This window comes from Vulpes lagopus, chromosome 24, assembly GCF_018345385.1.
Source record: "Vulpes lagopus strain Blue_001 chromosome 24, ASM1834538v1, whole genome shotgun sequence".
Taxonomy (NCBI): domain Eukaryota; kingdom Metazoa; phylum Chordata; class Mammalia; order Carnivora; family Canidae; genus Vulpes; species Vulpes lagopus.
In genome coordinates, this window is record NC_054847.1 from 38,650,623 (window position 1) to 38,671,329 (window position 20,707).

Sequence of the window (20,707 nt, forward strand, 5' to 3'; positions counted from 1 at the left end):
GCCCTCTTGAGGACTACTGGAAGCTAAAACACATCCCCAACGATTAAACATTTACCTGAGCTCTAGAAAACTTCCACAGATATCACTAACTTATCACAGGGTGATAAATTACTAAACTTTCGAAAATGAGGACACACGAAAGATTCGGTAATAATATCACATTTTCTAAAAACTACATAAAAACTTACCCATAATATATAAATCGCCTGATTATACTCTGCATTGAACACATTGTTCTTTTAATTAGTCTGATGTGCAAGAAAACAAGTGTAGATACTACCATTTATATTAAGAACAAATTTACTGTTTAATAAAGAAATTTTAAAATTAAGTACTAAAAATCTAACTTTATCGTTACTTGTAATCAACTTTTACTGACTGAACTAATTACTGTCCTTGATAAAGTACAGAATGTGTTTTCCCTAATCTAAATTCTAATCACCATGTCACTCACAACAGACTTAGGGATGCTTCACTAACACACTATTCACATGCAAAATACTCTAAATAGGCCAATTATGACTCTGCCCCTGTTCCCTGGTTAACCCGCTGAGAACTGAAAAATTTCACAAGGCAGTCACCAACTAAAACAAAGAGTCCTTGTTTTAAATTAAGACAGTCTTTTTGATTCCTAAATAGCTCAACAAAGTGGCATGTCTTCTAGTGAAAGCAGTTGGTCAAATATGACCCATAAGCTGGAAAATCAAAAATTCAAACCTCCCCTTTCCAGTGCCATATAGCTAAATATCATAAAGAGAACCTCTCTATTCCAAGGGATTTTTGTGAGTGCTGGATGAGTAATATATAAAGGACTAATCAGCTACTGACAAGCTTGCCTTCACTGGCTCCAGTATCAGACTTTTCCAAGGGATACATCACAAACGTTACTTTCAAATAAATAACTTTAAGGATGAGATTTGAGGTTGGAGGCTCATTTTGAGCAAAAACTCGGTGCGAGTATCTTAATATTTGCCACATCAAGATCAGAGAAAGCCAGATTATTTACCAGATAAAAATCTAACATCCCATGCTCAATTACTGCCTCTTACGAACTCAAGAAAGATATCAAAATGCTACCCAATGACAAACTAAAATATAGAGCTCTTTGTAATAGTTTTCTATAAATCAGGAATCCAACAGCTTAACATCAAATGATTTCTTTATCATTTTCTAAGTGGCATTCAACAATTTTAGAATCTCAACCTGAAATTTCGCTCTTGGTGAATCTTATTAAGAAAATCTGTATTTAAGCCCAAGTTGTCTTTGAAATTTCCATCAAAAAAGCTGTGAATGATTTAAATCACAACCTCCTCACAGTCTGGTAAATTTACAAATAAGCCTTCCTTTCATGAGAAGAGGAGTTTGAAGATGACATTATTGAAAACTTTGTATTTTAGACAGACATTATTCCTCTTTCTTCCTTTTTCTTTTTCTAAAATAATACAAAATATTCAAACAAGGACTGAGCAGATATGTTGAAATGCTTGCTTGTCTTCTTAATGAGCTTAACCATTGCTTAATTCTTGTTGGTCCTAGTGGCAAAGGTTTCCACTCCCAAGAAAGTAGATGCATTCAATGGGTCAGCATAAAAACAAACAGTTGGATAAAACTGTGTTTTAGCAGCATTCACAACAGAGCTGTGAAAAATGTAAAATGATAACTAGAAGATCGCTAACTGGCCGTGGCTGACCTTACTGTTGTTAATTTAAAAGAAAATCATTTCACGGGCCAGTTGTAAATAAATCATGCACCCAGCTCTTGCATGTGCAGCCCATGAACTCTGGACAGTGACAGAGGACTAGGACCAGATAGCACTTCCAAACATGTAGAGGCTCATGCTAAGCTTTTCTTTCTTTCTTTTTCTTTCTTTCTTTCTCTTTTACAAAGCACATTCCTGTTTCTTTCTTTCTAGACCTGTTTGTTCCTTTTTTCTTTTTTCCCCTCAGACAATAGAATCATTCTTCTAAAGCAACAAAAATAAGCATTTCCTCATACTTAAGGGGGCCCTAATCACCCCCCTAGGGAAAATTAAGATAAAAATATATGTGTTCTTATTGTAGAGTATACTTGTAAAATGAACAATAACCATTTACTATTGTTTGGCCTTTACATCACACATTTAACTCTCTTTAGCAACGAGAAACAAACAAACACAAAAATCTCCACTGGCTAGAAAAGCTGAGTTTATGAACTTAGAAAGTTAATGGCATTCAATTTACTAAGGTAAATTGAATATGGCACAAAATGGATAAGGCATTCATTTACATATGAATTCACCTGCATGAATATAGATACATATAAAGACAAATTTACACTTAATAAAAGTTGTTCGAAAGCTAAAATCTACTTTCAAAATGGGCCAGTTCGTCTTCACCTTAAATAAGATTATAAAGGTTTCAGGGTTTTCACATTGTGCAAGCTCATGCCTGCGGTTATGCTGGGTCCCAGTACAGGGCTGCCGGGGTCCGCCAGGAAACACTGGAAGCAAGATGTGGCATCTCGCAGAGCTAACCTGTAAATCTTAAACCCATAGTTTAGCATTTTGTTTAACTGTCTGAGTGTGATGAGATGAGCCCTTCCCCTTCTTCACTCTTTATTTTCTTCCAAAGACAAACAATTTTAAGACTTGAAATGCCCTAACCAAAAAAATTAGAATATGCTGACTTTGTTAACTGGGTTTAAATATATTGGGGTCCTACCACCAATCCTTCAGCAGAAAGCCAGTCCCACCAGAGCCCCTCAAGTGCCAAATGCGGCATTCTCGGTGAGGGTCCCTTTCCACTAAATTTTTTTGTTTGTTTTACATCAGATCTGGGTCTCAACCCTGCCCCAATTCCTTCTGGGGGGAAGCTTTTTAACATCCTTGATCAACCACTGAACTTTGCTTATGCAACCAAGAATGCAAACCATGAATTAAACTTGAGTAACAGAATAGCAGCATATATCTCAAATTAGATTTATAACTGAATGGTAATCAAAAATAGAACTCACTGCTTCGAGCTTAAATTATCAACTTTTTTCTTGTTAAACTAAAATCATCTTGCTCTGAACGATTATTTCATTTCAGTCAGCACTTTAAATGTAATGGGTGGGTGGTACATTTCTACAAAGGAAGATTATATTTACCCTTAATTATAGATATGAGTGAGATCAGAGTACGATGAATGCTGCTTTTTGGCTTATAATTAATTCATCTAATAGGTGAATGACCTTGAATTTCAGAGTTGGGATCTGGGGGAGGGGGGAGAGAGAAAAGAAGTAGGAGAAAAAAAATCATCTCTGGGGAAAAAGCAAATGTGCCCCTGGTTTCTTAGAGCTTTCTCTGCTTTTGCGTCACACTCCCATTACGTTGTGATCCGATATCAGACACAACATCTTGGGGGGATGTTGTAGAACAGAGAAAAGCAGTCTCAGATGAAACCAGATTAAGCTCCTTTTCTGAACTATTGCCAAATGCTTGTGAGTCTAATTCATGTTTGGGTATTCTAGTACTCACACAGCTGCAATTCCATTCTTTCATCACAAACCTAAGTGATGTATAGTGGCTTTGTATGGCGAACTGACTCTATAAAGCCAGGAATTTTGGAAGGCTTTACGTTAATATGGAAATAAAATTCTGAACCACTATAAAACTTATGAATGTTGGATATTTGTATGGGTACCTAATAGACTTTGCAGTACTAAGTGCAAAATACACATCGAGCAAAATTACCAATTATATTGGTTTAAAACACTTTTTTTTTTTTTTACAGAAATCGCAATTGAGGTCATTTCTACATAGTGAATTCTGCACAGAATCGGGTTTTCAAAGACACTGCTGAATAAGATTCCTAACAGCCATGGGGAAGTTTTTGCAAATCCCTGTCGAATAGCTGCTGCTGAATTTGCCATTTTGACCACAGAAGGGCCATTGCTGACTTACTATAGTAGCAGGAGGGGGCGATAATTTTGCTGCTGTTGGCACTTACTCTGCAACCCAGAATATATCTCACACCAAAGGGCAATGAAGAACACAATATTTCCACCTGTCCACTTTTGAACTTCAAAGCTCAAAACTGAAGGTCAGTCTTTGGACAGTCTCTATTCCCGATAGCCGAAGGTCTGGGAATGCACCTTTACAGTTTATTTCAAGTTCTGTCTTATGCTTGGTTTCAACAAAAGAGAACTCTGGAAACTCAGATAAGATGCAGGGATAACTTTTATAATCAGAGACTTAACAGATTGTCATCGTGCTGCAGAGAAATGTTAATTATTGAAATTACCATTTAGCAAAGAATTTCTTTTAGGGGCTTTTGGTCAAGGCTTTTTATTTCTCCTCTGAATGTGTATGTAGTGTGCCTTGTAACAAGTCAGAAGTAGCATCCAAACCTCTTAAGGAAAGAGGGAGGGCTTGAGGTCAAACAGATCAGCTTGAACCCTAGCTCAGAGGCATCCGAGCATTGTGACTAGAGGTTAGTTATGCAACTGCTCTAAACACTCGTTTCCTCTTCTGTAAAAATGGAGTAAGGAAAGCCCTAATCCGGGGTTTTCGGGAGCAGATGAAACAACATATGTAAAATGTCCAGCGGAGCTGGTGTCTAGCACATAGTTACCCTCCTTCCTATGTCCGTCCCTACAACTCATAGTCCCATATCACAACCCACTGATGACTATTTACAAGATTTCTCAAAAGCTGTGAATGATTCACTGGCAGTGAGATCTCCTACTCTACTTTGAGATTAAAAGTATACACTGAGATAATACTTTTGAAAAATCATCAGAAAAAAACTGAAAAAAGTCAAATATAGGGGATTGCATATGCAGTGTTGATAGCCTCATGGCCTACAACTGCACTGACAACAAGATATGGCTAGTTTTGATCCATATTGAATAAAGAAACTGGCCCACAATCAGTCTGGCTAATTTCAGCTAGTAGCCATTTTCCTGGAACTGCCACAAGAATTACTTGAATGGCTCGTTTAATTTTGCTTTCACGAGCATGAGCAAACTGCTGCTGTGAATTCAACTATATGTGAGACCAAACTAGTCACACTACGTATTGCACAACTAGGTATGCAAAAATAAGACATGTATTTGATGACATTTTATTAATCATGTGATGCTAAATAAATTCAAATTCTTACTATTGCATTAGCCACTGACAAATACCTTAAAGAGGCTCAATATTCTTTTTCTCCTTGCAAGGCCAACTACAGAATTTAATGAATAGTATGTGATATTTATCAAGCACTATTAAAAAATCTAGGGGCACCTGGGTGGCTCAGTTAGTTAAGCATCTACCTTCTGCCGGGGTCATGATCCTGGGGTCCTAGGATTGAGTCCCATGGAGGGCTCCTTGCTCAGCACGGAGCCTGCTTCTCCCTCTCCTGCTCCCTCTCCCCCTCCATGTACTCTCTTCCCTTCCTCTCTCTCTTTTTGACAAATAAATAAAATCTTAAAAAAAATAGAATTAAATGCAATGAAATCTATATTGCCCCATGACATAACAAAAAAAGAAATAAATGAATGCACGTCATAGGTTTTGCTGGGAATTTGCATAACCTCCAAAGAATTCAATTGACCTTGAACAAAATTATTTATTTTTGTAGTGATTATATTTCACCAAACATTAAAAATTCAAGTAAAAAAAAATTCAAGTAGATTGTCTTTTTCTATAAAGAAACACAACACCTTATATTTAAATGTTATAATGTGATGCAAAGGTTGCCATGGTAACTATTACTTAATGTATAGCAGAGTAATAGTCAAGTAAAAACTCATGCATTTTGGTATGGAAATTACAACTGCCCAAGGGTTGGCAAGATTTATGCATTTGCCTATTTGACTACCTCTCAAATTAAAAAAAAAATTGTATACAATAAAGTGAGGAGGTCTTTTGGTGGTTTCTGAAAATCCATTCTGGAATCCCAAGTCATCTATTACATATTAAAAAGAGGATTTTTATTTGTTAGTGAGAAGGGAGAAATTTAGCAAAAAGAAAACAGGAAAGCAATCAGGATCCTACAATAAAAATGGATTTGAAGAAATCTTATACAAACAATATAGAATTTAAGATAACTACCTTCTTTTTGGTTTATGCTCCTCAGTTCAGGAAGTTTATTTAATATATAATATGATAAGTGTGCTATAATCACTACTTGCCTGAAAATGTTTCTCTTTACCAATTTTCTTCCAAAGCAAAATTAGAACAATTTGAATAAGACCTGTTAACATACTAGGGAATTAGCACCACTTCTCCTATAATATAAACATGTGGCTATAATAAACGTGCTGAAAAGTATATTTGGCCAGGTTGCTATTTTAGTCAAATAAAGCAGTATCAAAATGTCGCATGCCAGTCTTCTTCGTATTGGGTGGGGAAGGTTCCACTTCAAGGTTGTTATAAATGCCTTCCTCTTCAGTAAGGACTTATAGAAACATCTTTTTTATGTTGAGACTGTCCTCGTGCAGGACAGGATCCAGGATCTCCATCTGCTCACTCAGCACTTCACATGGGTTCTCAATTAAAGTCTAATAGCCAAGCCCTCAGATTTACTAAAAAAAAAGTTATCCTGATAACTTTCGGAACTTGTGAATAAGGTGACAAGCCTATCACGCGACATGAGGAAACAAGTTGTCTGGAGAAGCAGCGAATGCACGACGGGAGCTTCAAATCATCCTGGAATTTGTGAAGTTCTGACTCTCCTCCCAAAGCTGTGCACGGCCTCCTCCTTCAAGCAGGTCTGCTTTCGATGTGCAGTAACAGTTTACCTCCCAAAGTGCTCTCTCTCCAATGCATGGCTTATCAAGCAGGCATGGCCCTGAAGGCCAAACGAGCTTATGTGCTGCTTAAAAGGGAAAATCAATTACTCCTATTTTAACTACCTATTGTCCGGAGCTCAGAGACCCACCACGGCAAATGCTCACTAAACACTGAAATGAATGAATGCAGAACTATTGCTATTAATCAAACTGAGGACTTAACTATTCTGGGTTTGGGTTCTGGTTTTGTTTCTATTTTTTAAAGACCCTATTTTTATTCATTCATGAGAGAAACAGAGAGAGACAAAGACACAGGCAGAGGGAAAGGCAGGCTCCCCACGGGGAGCTTGATGCTGGACTTGATCCCAGGACCCTGGGGTCACGCCCTGAGCCGAAGGCAGACGGCAGACGCTCAACCACTGAGCCACCCAAGTGCCCCTGGGTTTTGTTTTTGTTATCTATCTATCTATCTATCTATCTATCTATCTATCTATCTATCTATCTATATTAGTTTTTTCTAGCATCAATGTATTCCATCAGTCATTCCAATTACTATTGCTGGGATAATAATAATAGTAGTAATAGTGGAGGAGGGGGAGCAGGAATGTGAAATAAGATCAGTGGTAAGTGTACAGATAAGGGTACAGTGATAAGGGTACAGCGACAGCCATTCGCAGCTGCAGATCCCTTCCATACTGACAAGGCCGAAGATATGACCCCCACTGGACACATGAGGACATTCAGAGTGGGCACATGGTCTGACCAACAGACAAGTGGCTGGCAAGCCACACAACCGGGAGGACAGTTCAGTTACATCTGACATCAAGGCCTGCGCTCGTCCTCCATCCCCACACACTCCCTTCCCCTATTCTGTGCACTTGGTTTTTCTTGCCCTCACTGGGACCATTAGGAGGAGTCAATCTGGTTCTCTCCAGTTCCCCCTAACGCCAAAAGCTCAAATTTACTCCAGAGGAGCCTCTACTCAGGAGAGGAGGACAGGCCTGGGCGTGAGTACCACTCAGCCCCTTGATAACCCCGGACAATCTGTCCAACCTCTGCAGGCTTGAGGCTCCTTGTCTGGGGGAAATGGCATTACTTCTCCCACCCCGGGCAAGAATGAACCCAAGTAATAGAAAGCACACAACAAAGTTTCTAGCGCTCACTCAGCCTTCGTTAATTGAGGAGTGCTGTCATATATGTTGTACATGTAAAATATCTTACTATAAATTAATACAATTGGATTACATAACATCATTAGTAAGTCCGAATGTAGCATGATACATTATTGGCTATAATTAATACTCACACGTGTATTACACACATTTGCGACAGGCCAAGGAAGTGTTAGGCTGTAAAACACCAAACCCACTTGAACAATGGAAATCTCAGTTCTTAAGTCTGAAACTTCCACTGCCCTGGCATTACTGTCTGCAGCCCCTTGTCATTCATTTTTCTTTTCTTTTTTTTTTTTTTTAAAGATTTGTTTATTTACTTATTCATGAGAGACACAGAGAGAGAGAGAGGCAGAGACATAGGCAGAGGGAGAAGCAGGCTCCATGCAGGGAGCCCCATGTGGGACTCGATCCCGGGTCTCCAGGATCACGCCCTGGGCCGAAGGCAGGCACTCGACTGCTGAGCCACCCAGGGATCCTGATTTTTTTTTATTATTATTATTTTATATCGTCTTTTTTTTTTAACTTTTTATTTTAATTCCAGTATAGTCAACATACAGAGTCCTATTAGTTTCAGGTGTACAGTCAGAGATTCAGCTCTCCCATACATTACCCCGGCTCATCACGCCCCGCGCCCTCGTGCATCCCCGTCCCCTATTTAATCTTTGCTATTCATTTCAGACCTTGATTCCCACAGTGTGGTCAACTGTCTTCTCCAATAAAGTTCAAATTCCTTTTTTTCTTTTCCTTTCATATTTTGTTGTTATTTCTTTTTGTCCCCAGCCTTCTTGCATTTCAGTCCGCTTCCTTCTAGACTTTTCCTTCTATTTCATCTGAAAACATTCATCTGCTGCAACACTTCTCATCTTGTATGGCAAGTGTTGATGCATCTAATTTCTCCCTTCTAGTCTGGAGGTTCCTTAAGGAGCCTCAAGTGTCTCTGTCTTCCTGGCATCTAGCACAGTAGGTCTAGTCATAGTAAATCTTCAATAAATGCCAATGGGATTGATTTGTTAATCCGTAAGCTAAAATTGCTGACTATGCCTACAGGATCACGGTGGTTACTGTCATGAAGATAACGTCCCCGTTTCTATCCCAGCAGACATACAACTCCCACACTTGTATATTCAGTCTTGCCCTTAGCTTTCCTCCTTCCTGTGTCTCTGGAGTGGTTTTTCAAAACACCACCTCCTGAACGCTTCACAAAAAAACCTAAAATTGAATCCTGAATATGTGAAAAGACTCGACACACCTTTCCCACAAAACTTCTGCTGCTTCCTCATTATTCTCTCAGCCCTTTAAAATAAATTAGAAGAGTCCAATTTGTAAAGTCTGTGAAGAAATTCGTTGTATGTTTGTCTAAACACACACATGATGGCTGACATTTGGCTGAAAAATGGTTGGACTGCCCTGAATATGTTGTTTTCAAATATTTTATCATGCATCAGGCTCGGGTAATGCAGTCTCTACCTGGGACAAACAGATTCAGTGACACCACACCTCCAGTGGAAAAGACACTGCGTGAGAGAGAACAGAGAGATGGGCTGTGGAGAGTTCTGAAGAGGAAGCTCACCCTGGGAAGAGAGCGGATAAAACAGGATTGGTGGGACTCGACTGGCAGGCTGAGAGGTTGCTTAGTAGGTAGCAAGGAAGGTAAGTTGGTAGCAAGGAAGTCTTGACATTGGGATTCTAATTTCTTAACTATGGATAACCGGCTGGGTCCGACAGGCTCAAGGGTGCTCCACGCAGTTTCGTAGACTTCTGGCCATAGAATGGCCACAGGAGACGAGAGACAGAAGTAAGACTTAGGAACTGAGCGTCAACGTGATACAAAAATGTTGGTATGTTTCTTCACAGGAAGTGATATGGCCTAAGCTTTCTTAGACTATTCACGTACCAATTTGTCTGAACTACTCTGACTCAGCTACTGCTTCCAGAATGCCACCGCTAAGTACGAAGAACATTGTTCTAAGACAGAGGTCAGTACATTGTTTCTTAAGAGGCCAGACAGTAAATATCGGGGTCTCTGCCAGCCATCTGGTCTCTGTTTCTTTTTTTTTCTTTTTTTTTTATTATTATTATTTATTTATGATAGTCATACAGAGAGAGAGAGAGAGAGGGAGGCAGAGACACAGGCAGAGGGAGAAGCAGGCTCCATGCACCGGGAGCCCGACGTGGGATTCGATCCCGGGTCTCCAGGATCACGCCCTGGGCCAAAGGCAGGCGCCAAACCGCTGCGCCACCCAGGGATCCCTGGTCTCTGTTTCAACTGCTCAACTCTGCTGTTGTAGTACTAAATCAGCCACACATAATACATAAATGAACAGGAGAGGCTGTGTTCCAATAAAACTTTATTTATAATAATGGCTACAGGTTGGATTTGGCTCCAGGCCATAGTTTGCTGACCCATTTTTCAAGCTGAAGGTATAGTGTTTTTTAGGACACATGTTATTATTATTTCACCACAGTGGAAATGCCATAACATTTTATGGACGCTGTCTTCACCCCTTGCTCTCCCTGCCTGTCACCCCAGCCCCAGACAGAATGTTTGTATACTGCCGTCCGAACTTCGGTTTCTCAAGCTCTGAGCTACCCCTGTTCTCTCTGCAGACAGATCTTCAGAGCTTGCAAATATTATCACCCCCATCAAACCCTATCCCACTGCCAATCTGGCTCTAGTCCACCTCTCAGGCTTCTCCCTCCTCTTGCACACATTTAGCACCTACTGTGCACTGAGCACCTACTGTGCACCAGCCACTGTTCTAAGCCCTGGAGATACAGCACCTCCTCATTCATATCCTCCCCTCAACTTGGCTTAAGTACGTGGAGAGGCACATGGCATCCAGGCCTCTTCCCACTGCCTTCTCACTCCATCATCTCAAGCCACTGCTGATTTCAGAGCTCCAGCTTCGACCTGCACAGCATCCCCACGTATGCAGTGACCTGCCCTCTCTTTTGAAACTCCATTCAGGACTCACTTATTCCATGAAATCTTCCAGAGGCAGTACCCAGTCTCCAATCTCTCAGTTTACTCAATATTCACACAAATATTTTTTTTTAAGATTTATTTATCTATATTTTAGAGAGGGGTGGGTAGGGGCAGAGAGAGAGGGAGAGAGAGTCTCCCTCCAAGCTCAGACTCTATGCTTAGAGTTGAGTCTGATGCTGGGCTCATCTTAATGACCTTGAGATCATGACCTGAGCCCAAACCAAGAGTTGGGACGTTTAATCAGCTGTGCCCCCCAGGCACTCCTCACACACATATTTTATAAGCAGCCTTCAATCTTTATCAGAAAGATGATATTTTAACAATAAGCAACCAACTGGCTTTACAGAGCTAGGAAAAGATTATAATTTTTAACTTTTCTGATAGTGATTGTAGGGCACTGATATCCATCCACACTCTATTTTCTCTCCAAGGATGTAGGATACATATGTAATAATAACATATTTTATTATGTTTTCTCAAGTTCTGCATTATAAATATATTTAGATATTCAGCATGACACTGACTGAACTAGTTCACAAGACAGTTTAACAAAAATCATAAAAGGACCCAGATTCAGCAGCACAAACACTTTCAAAACACCAAAATACTCTCAGATAACAATTTTTAAAGGAATCGATTACTTTTAATCTTTTCACACAAATATTTTGCAGAGAAGTGCTTGTATAAAATTAATCTGGTGATTCAAAATTAAATTAGAATTTTAATGCAAATCAAACAAAATTCCAGATAAGAAAAAAAAAACGGGGAGGGCGGGGAGAGGAAGAACACGGAATCCTGAAATGATTCTAAATTTTATCTGGAAAACTAATGCGTGATAATTATAGCTAAGAAAAATTTTTACAAAGAAGTGAGTTGAGAAAACCTACTACATATACATATACATATACATATACATATACATATACATATACATATTTTAAGCAAAGTAAATTAAAACAATTTAGTACTGCTGCCAGAAAGGACAGACATAGCAATGGAAGTATGTATAGAGATATTTATGATAAAGCTATAATTTAAAAATCGATGAGGAGGGGCACCTGGGTGGCTCAGTCAGTGAGGCGTCTGCCTTCAGCTCAGGTCATGGTCCCAGGGTCCTGAGATCGAGCCCCATCCCATGTAGGGCTCCTTGCTCAACAGAGGAGTCTGCTTCTCCCTCTCCCTCTGTCCCAGCTCACATGTGCTCGCTCTCTCTCAATCTCTCTCTCACTCACTCTGTCTCTCAAATAAATAAATAAATAAGTGAAATCTTTGAAAATTTTTAAAAAATACAAATCGATGAGGAAACAAGAAATTATTCAATAAATAGTACCAGAACTTTGTTCAGCATTTGAAGAAAAAAACTTAGGAAATGAGCCTTTGCTTCAGACTTTACATCAAAATGCACTTAAATGGTTAAAACATAAAGCCAAGAAAATAAATATAAGCAAAAAATATTTTTTTAAAATTTTAAAGTAAAGAACACTGGGATCCCTGGGTGGCTCAGTGGTTTAGCTCCTGCCTTTCAGCCCAGGGCCTGATCCTGGAGACCTGGGATTGAGTCCCACTCGGGCTCCCTGCATGGAGCCTGCTTCTCCCTCTGCCTGTGTCTCTGCCTCTCTCTCTCTGTCTCTTATGAATAAGTAAAATCTTTAAAAAAAAAAATAGAGAAGACCTTTGTCTATGATATTAGATGCAGAAAAATCAAAGAACATATTAAAACTTCTGACTACCTAATTGTTTTTGAAACATTATGCAAGCTACAAAAAAAGTTCAGAAAAATCCTTGCAATGAAGAATTCAAAGGAAAGATAAATACCCTCAACAAATAAAAAGCTCCTTAGATTGCAATAAAAAATCATGAACCATTCCTTTATAGAAAGAATAAATTTGAAATTTGGCAATAAATATATGAAAAGACATTTGGCAAGTGACAATAAGACAAATTTTCAGCTGCCAGAGAGGAAGTTCACTTGCATATATAGCTAATAAGAATGTAAACTGGTAAAAACTCTCTGGAAGGCAATTTAGAATGTACAGCGAAATTTTAAAAGCACATGACTTTGAAATTTCAATTTTAGAATTTTACCCAAAGGATAAAATTGGACAAGTGTATAAAAATACATGTGAAAAGATGTCCATGGCAACTTTGTGTTTATGAAAATTAAGAAAATCCTAGCAGTAGTTTTGTTAAATAAATGAATAAGTATGAAATGATGTGCTAAGTTTACATTTAGAGAAAAAAATAACAAGTTTTAAAAAAATGTAGCACCCACTGGGTATGATCAATTATTCCAAAAAGTCTCCACAGGTTTAACAATTCTCTAACAATTCCTCCATAATTGCTTAGTCAAATCATGAGGTTTTATTAGAATATTTCTTATTTTGGCAAATTCCATTGCTTACATTTATTATAAGTAACAATCTTGAATAACTTCACAGAGTAGAGTTCTGCAAGATAATTTTGGATAGCAGGAAAGGCTGAATGAAGATTATATTCATTTCAGAAATATTTCTTGAACTTTGTTTATAGCAAGATAAAGAATAATCTGATGGTATTTGTGCATGCACAGCCCAGGTGACAGCTGCCACAGGGGTTTATCAGATATCTGAGGCTTTCTATAGAAAGACACAAAAAAACAAACCTTTCAATAGCAATGTAAAAGGGACAAGACCACGTGGCCAATTTTTTTAAGTATGAGAAGTGAACCAATTTTCGTTTTAGTTTCTGCAGGTCAGTTGTCATTATTTATAATTTACCAATACTCACTGCAGAAATATAGAAGAGGGGAGGCTGGACTTAGCAAGTAGGTAGACTCTTCCATTCTTCTTTTGTAGCCTCCTTACTGCATTTATCTAAATAATTTTCTACCCAAGTGCTGGGTAAGTGCTCGGAGTAAGAACAACTCAGGGCTGTAGGAATCCACTCCACATATCACAGCGGTCCAGGGCAGTGGTCGGGCCGCTTTTCTCAGACACCAAACATCAGCCACTGTCCCCCAAGTGACTGCGGACCTGTCACAGGGAGCCCGTCAGTCTTTCAATTGCGCAGGCTTCCAGACACAGACAGGTGGAAGGCCTGAGCTCTTCCAGATGGGAGGTACTACTTCCCAAAATTATTTTGAACAATTTGTTTGGCCATGTAGATAGGACTTCTTTGTTTCAGATTTCCAAATCTTATGTGAACTGAAAGAAGCAGATCATTCACACAAAGGGCTTAAAATCCTTCACCAAGGATATTCGCTTTATTTGTTATCTGGCTTTTGTTCCTTCAGCAAAGACGGATACTCATTCATTTATTTTCTGTCCGTGGATGGGTCCGCAGTCCCTTGCCCTCAATTCTGATTTCCCAGAAGCTCTGAACACTTTCTGTAGTTCTGTGACCAACCTAACCTGAACCGATATAAGGATACCTATAATCTTTTTTTTTTTTTAAATCCCACTGGGCGTGACTACTCGCGTGCTTGCTACAGAGGAGTCCCCTACTTTTTACTGGATGCTGAGTCCGATCCTGTGGCGAGGGTAACACGGGCCATGTTACATGCACCCTATTAACTTGCCAAACCACAAAGAACTCTTGAATTCTGCAACAGCTATGGCTCTGACGGTTGAGGAACAGTGGCCTATAAAGGTTGCTTTCCAACAAAGTGCTTCAGGCATGGTTTGAAAGAAAATTTAGTACAACAGTCATATTTTAATTACTTCTCAGGACACTGTCAATACCTAACCTATTTAAAATAAAACTGGCAAAAAAAATAAATAAATAAAATAAAATAAAACTGGCTTTCAATCCCCTTAGAATATTCACACTTAGGTTGCTCAAGTTAAGCACATCTATTTGAACATGTCCAGTTGATTCACACTCAGTAGATCTCCTAGTAGCTCACAGGGGGACAGTAGAGACCTCAACTTGTTGCTTGCCATGCAGTAGTTTTATTTCTCCTGGAGAACCTTCTCGTATTCAGAACTGCTAATCTTATCCATGAACATCTATGAACATCTTTGGGTTGTGCCCTACATAACCAGCTGGTTAATTTTCACTGCTATTTGAAGAAAGTTTCATGCATCCCAAATAATAGTTCGACTATGCAGGTTTCACCCATATAGGGGAGACGAAGATACACTTCCTTCAGGACCCACTACGATCTTTGCTCTGAAGTGGGTGCTCCACATTCAAAGTGAAGTTTCTCTAAAGCTCTTCAGCACACAGCTCTAAAATTGTCAGGGCAACATGGGACAGAACATCAGTGTCTCTGTGTGTGCATAATTATGTACATTTATGTACATTCATACTTGTATTTATTTACTTATTTGTACACAGTCCCCATTCAAACACCTACAAACCGATCTGTCATCTTCCCTCCTTTTGCCAACATAGACAACTCTCTTGCGACATCTATTCCTTTGCCTGAAATGCTACTACTGGCTAAATGAGTTGGGGAAATGATGATATATCAAGGACTTTCCATAGTTCAGTCAAATTTCAGGTTCCTATTGTTTTGTGGAACTCTCACCAATGCACCCAGGGGTACAAAGTATGTCTTTGGAGAATATGTGCAACTCACAAGGTTATCCCTTTAGTAAACATCATTATCGTATTCCAAGAACCATTCTACACATTGGGGATAAATCACAGTACGACAACATGGTAAGTTTATGGATGTGCAAGAAAGCTTGAACAAATAAATCAATACAGGAGGCTAGAAACACTTGCCTCATCTAGAGAACTAAGTTAGATTCACAGGACAACCTGTATGTTCAGCGAGAAGAAAGAATGTAGAATACAATGAAGATCTGTAAAAATATGCAAAATGAATGAATTATAGATGATTACACACCAGATGAGATTTAATAAGGAGAAGAAACTTCATTAAATTAATTTTTCTGGAGTATTTGTTAACCTCCAATGAAATAACCACCAACAGAACATAAAGCAACAAGTGACAGATGATGGACAACTTCAGGATAGGAGGAGTAGGCTGGGAGAGCATGAACTCACTGATTAATCCACGTATCATGAAAAAAGAATGATCAGATGTTATTTGCCTCTTGATGTGAAGCAAAATGATACATATAAGATAATCCACAAACACACACACACAAAAAAACCCAGAAACCACATCTTATGAAACCTTTAGGTCCAGCTATCAGTTCATAGGAGATATGGAGAATAGAATAACATGTTGAATGACACCACAAGTAAGCAATTAACCAAATCCAGATTTAGGATGTTCTACAGGAAAAAATGACCCAGGTATGATTAAAGAGGAGGAGGATGGAGGAAAGTTATGGATCTTTAAAAGACTTAAGAGACATGATAATCAAATACAACATGTTTGGTTTGTTTAGATTCCGATTCAAACATGCCAACTGTAAAAGACATTTGCAAGGCAACTGGGGGAAATCTCAGTGTGCTAGTAAAGTATTATTGATAGTTTTGCTAGCTGTTATGCCGGCATTGTGGCCATGAAAAGCAAAGGAGGAGGGCCTATTTGTTAGAGATCCTCCTGAAATATTTATATGTGAAATAACATGCCTATCTGGGATCTGCTTTAAAATAGTTCAGAAACATAAAGTAAAAGGGATGCTATATAAAAAAATAGGAAAATGATGACATACCTTTTGACACTGGGTGATGGATACATGGTAGAGCATTTTGTAATTTCCTCTATTTTTTGTGTGTATTTGAAAATTTCCATAATAAAAAAGTTCCAAAAGCTTAACATGCCAATAAAACAAATTCTACATATTTTTAAACTTAAGGAAGGAGACTGAGACTCAGAGTGCCTTCTGAACACCAGCAGTGGGGTTAAAAGCTGCAGATTCCTCTAAGATTTACACACTCTATCCCTGACTGAGAGTCACAGAATTTTTAAAGCTGGCATAGAGTCAAAGTCTTTGAAGACACTAGACTAAAGGTCAAGCAGATGGCCAGAGAAAGAACTAGAAGTCCCACCTGATCTGAGGACCAGTTCATAAATTTGTCCCTCTACCCCTGCACCCCGTTCCTTTGCAAGTCAGAGGTGGGTGACTGAACTCCAGGAACATTTAGGCAGCATGCCACGGCCTTCACAAAAAAATACACATTCCCAGCAAACACAAAACAACCAACCTCATAAACTCTCCCTGTGAATCCATATTGCCCTCACACCTGCACATTTCACTGCTCAATGTGAAATTTCAAAAATTTAAATACTCTAATTTTGGCATTAAGGTAAAAAGAAAAGTATTGGGAGGGGCAAATACCAGCAGCTGGATTTTTCTAGCTGACATAAATAAAAATGTATTTATTAAATGTTTGTAGAAGTCAAAATTTAGCCGTTCACTAAACTGAGTTACCTGGCCGCTGCTCAAACCTCAACCTGTCATTCTGCACAAACCTCAACTTGTCATTCAGCAGGAGAAAAGAGCTGTGCGTTTTTAGCTTTCAGAACATCAAAGTTTTGGGTTTTTTTATGCATCCTGCAAAGAATCAAATGGAAGCTGTTGCTTCCCACACCAAGCTCACGACCCACTCTGGTTATCCTGTGACCTGAGAACAGGGCTTCAGGGGTAGGGTGCTCCATGGCTCCATCACTCAAGGAGCAGCTCACCCAGGCCAAGCATGTCCTGACCCCCAATCCCAACTTCATGTCATAAGAGGAGAATTCAATCAACTGAGCAAAAATGCCAAGAGCTTCAGCTGACACTTTAGGAAGTCCTCCTGATTCAGAGTGGGCCACTCACCATGCAGATCATTTTCCCACGGCTTTTAGGACACGCTGAATGTGCAAGCAGTGCAAATGACAACTGTCCAGCAAGCCTCGGAGCTCAGAGATCTAATTAGGTCTCAGAGTGTGAAGAAAGGTACAAAATAGTCTTGCTAGATAAGAATAAAACACAGCAATTTGCAGGAAAAGATCAGCTAGAAAGCTATGAATCAAGCAAAGGGAATATAAATTAAGGGCCAGTTGCTAGGTAGGGAAATACTGAACACAGAACAGAAGAGGGAATAGAAGGAGCGCAAGTGTATAAGGGCTGCAGTGCAAAATGTATTTTCTTCAAATAATTTGAGAATATGTTTTGTAGTGTGCCGTATGCTTGTTTGGGAAACACATTTCCTCTCTTATAAACTCTGCATTGAACTGAAATATTTTAAGTGATATTAACCTGTCCTGATTAACCTGATTAATTAACCTGATTCAGACCCGAATGAGTAATGAGTTTCCAAATGAATAAGCGGCATATAAAGGCAGTGTCCAGTCTAAATCACGTATATGTCACCAGCCATTGGGCTCGTACACCTGAGGTTTTGTCTTTACCCTCTACTTTGACGGCTTCGTGCTTCTTATACCTCCTCCAGAGGGCAGAAGGTTAGATTTCCTTCATAAGTTTCGGATACCCTATATCAGTAGGAATAAGATGATCAGAGGGCAGGAAAGAGTTAGAAACCTAGGGCCAAAATAATCTGGATAGAGCAGCCAAGGAGCCACGAAGGGTCTTTGCCTTCAGGGTGGAGCAGAGGGACCAGGTTCATCTTAGACAGGATGTAGAACTTCCCCTAGCTGCAGCCTCTTCATTTGCAGAATGGAGACCATAACCGGCCCAGTTCATGGAGTTGTTGGAGGAGTAAAGAAATGATACCCACAGAGTACCTGTCATACATAGTCCTGGAGACAATATATTAGTGTAAAAGGAGCACCAGGGTGGCAGTCAGGAAAACTTTCTTTTTTTCATTCATTCTTGTGTTTTAAGTGCCAACCAGAGGCTGACACTGGACTAGGCGGTGGGAGCACTGTAGTCAATCCACGCCCACGGGTACAGCATGGATTTTAATAAATGACACTTCAGTTGGGAAGTGTCTCCTCAATTGCCTCTCCTCATGTTCTCCTGCACCTAGTGCGTGTCTGAAGCATGCGTGGTGCAGAAAATCACTTTAAGCTGAAGTTATGGTTTCAAGTCTCTGTGGTAACTCCTTGCCTCCACTTTCAACAGTAAGGTCCTAGAAGTTGAGGCCTGTATGCTGTTGACACATCATACTGCAGATATACAGCAGATAGTCAATACATATTTGACAACTGGATTGAATAATGGATACATAAATGAAAGAATACATGAGTAACTTCTCAGTTTTCTGATTCATAAAATGAGGACATCAGTGCCCCCTTCTTTACTGTAATTAAAAGCACATAGGGACGCCTGGGTGGCTCGATCCGTTAAACATCTGCCTTCGGCTCAGGTCCTGAACCCAAGGTCCTGGGATTGAGCCCTGCATCAGGGTCCTTGCTCAGCGGGGACCCCGTTTCTTCCTTTCCCTCTGCCTGCCACTCCCTCTGCTTATGCTCTCTCTGTCAAATAAGTAATAAAAATCTAGAAATAAAAACACATGCACACACACAAAAAAAACCCCAAAACCCTTAGAATGCATACAATTTTATGTAGACGTAGAAGCAGCCTGAGTGTTCATTGATGGATGAACAGATAAACAGAGACATACAATGGAGTATTATCTAGGATTAAAAATGAGCAAAATTCTGACACATGCTGTCATTCAAACATAGATGAACCTTGAGGACATCACACTAAGTGAGATAAGACAAATATGGAATAATTCTACTTACATGAGGTACCCTACAGTAGTCAAAGTCATAGAGACAAATTGAATGGTGGTTGCCAGGGGATTGGGAAGTGGGGAGAATGAAGAGCTGGTCTAATGGGTGTTGTGTTTCAGTTTTGCTAAATGAAAATGTTTCAGAGACTAGTTACCCAACAATGTGAATATATGTAACAGTACTGAATGGTACAATTAGAAATGGTTAAGACAGTAAATTTTATGATCTGTATTTTTTACCATAATAATTTTTTAAAATTCTATGTGGGAAGGCTGGCTTACAGTGATGGATGGATCACATGCTTCGACTGTCTTTCCAACCCCATATCTCATAAACGATCGTGCATGTGTGTATAAATCTGTGTAGATCTAGAAGAGATATACATACATACCAATAAGTGCATAAAATAAGAGAGTGTATTCAATGCACTAAAAATGTTGAATTGTTCTAGAAAGAGAAAAGCAAATGGATTGCCTATATAATGGAAAAAGAATGAATCTTAAACCAAGCCAGAAGACTGCAGCTAAGTCTAGGGTGCTCTAAACCTGGGGTCAATACATAAATGGAGAGAGAGGGGAGTCTGATACAATAATCAGTGAGTGAGTAGGGTGCTATCCTTAAAGCTGCTTGACAAGCCAGCCAAAATGAGATGGATGGAAAAAGAGAACATGTGACTTTGGAACTTGAATTTCAGATCTAGCCAAATTGTGTTCAAGAAGCTGGTCAAAATGAAGACAATATAGAAAATGCAACAATTCTGAAATTTTATATCCTCACACTTCTCAAAGAATTACATAAAGATATATAACCACACACTGACAAAAATAAGCAAAAAATATATAAAATAAAATAATAAAATAAAATAAAATAAAATAAAATAAAATAAATAAAATAAAATAAAAGGCACGGTCCACAAGAAAAAGTAAATTGTGGCAAGGAAACCCTCTAGTAGAGTCTTAGTGATTACTGATGCAGTAAAAATAGAAAAGTCTAGAAGGAAGTATATTGATCTCCACATATTAGGTAAAGGAGATGAGTAGAAGTAGAAACTGGGAAATAAAGTGCTAATATTCATGCTTATCTTGCTCAGGAAATATATAGATACCAACAAATTTTAGATTTTAATAGAAAAAATATAATTTTAAACATGTGAGTTAAAAATGAAAGAGTAGTTTAAAAAAAGAGAAAGTAATTTTTACAAGGAAAAAATATGATGTA

The 20,707-nt window shown here is 39.0% G+C and overlaps 1 protein-coding gene across 17 annotated transcripts in view; it reads right to left on the reverse strand.

Moving 5' to 3' along the window:
* TCF4 (transcription factor 4) overlaps nt 1-20,707 on the reverse strand; it is a 355,096-nt gene that overhangs the window by 125,522 nt on the left and 208,867 nt on the right. The gene's annotated exons all lie outside the window — the stretch shown is intronic.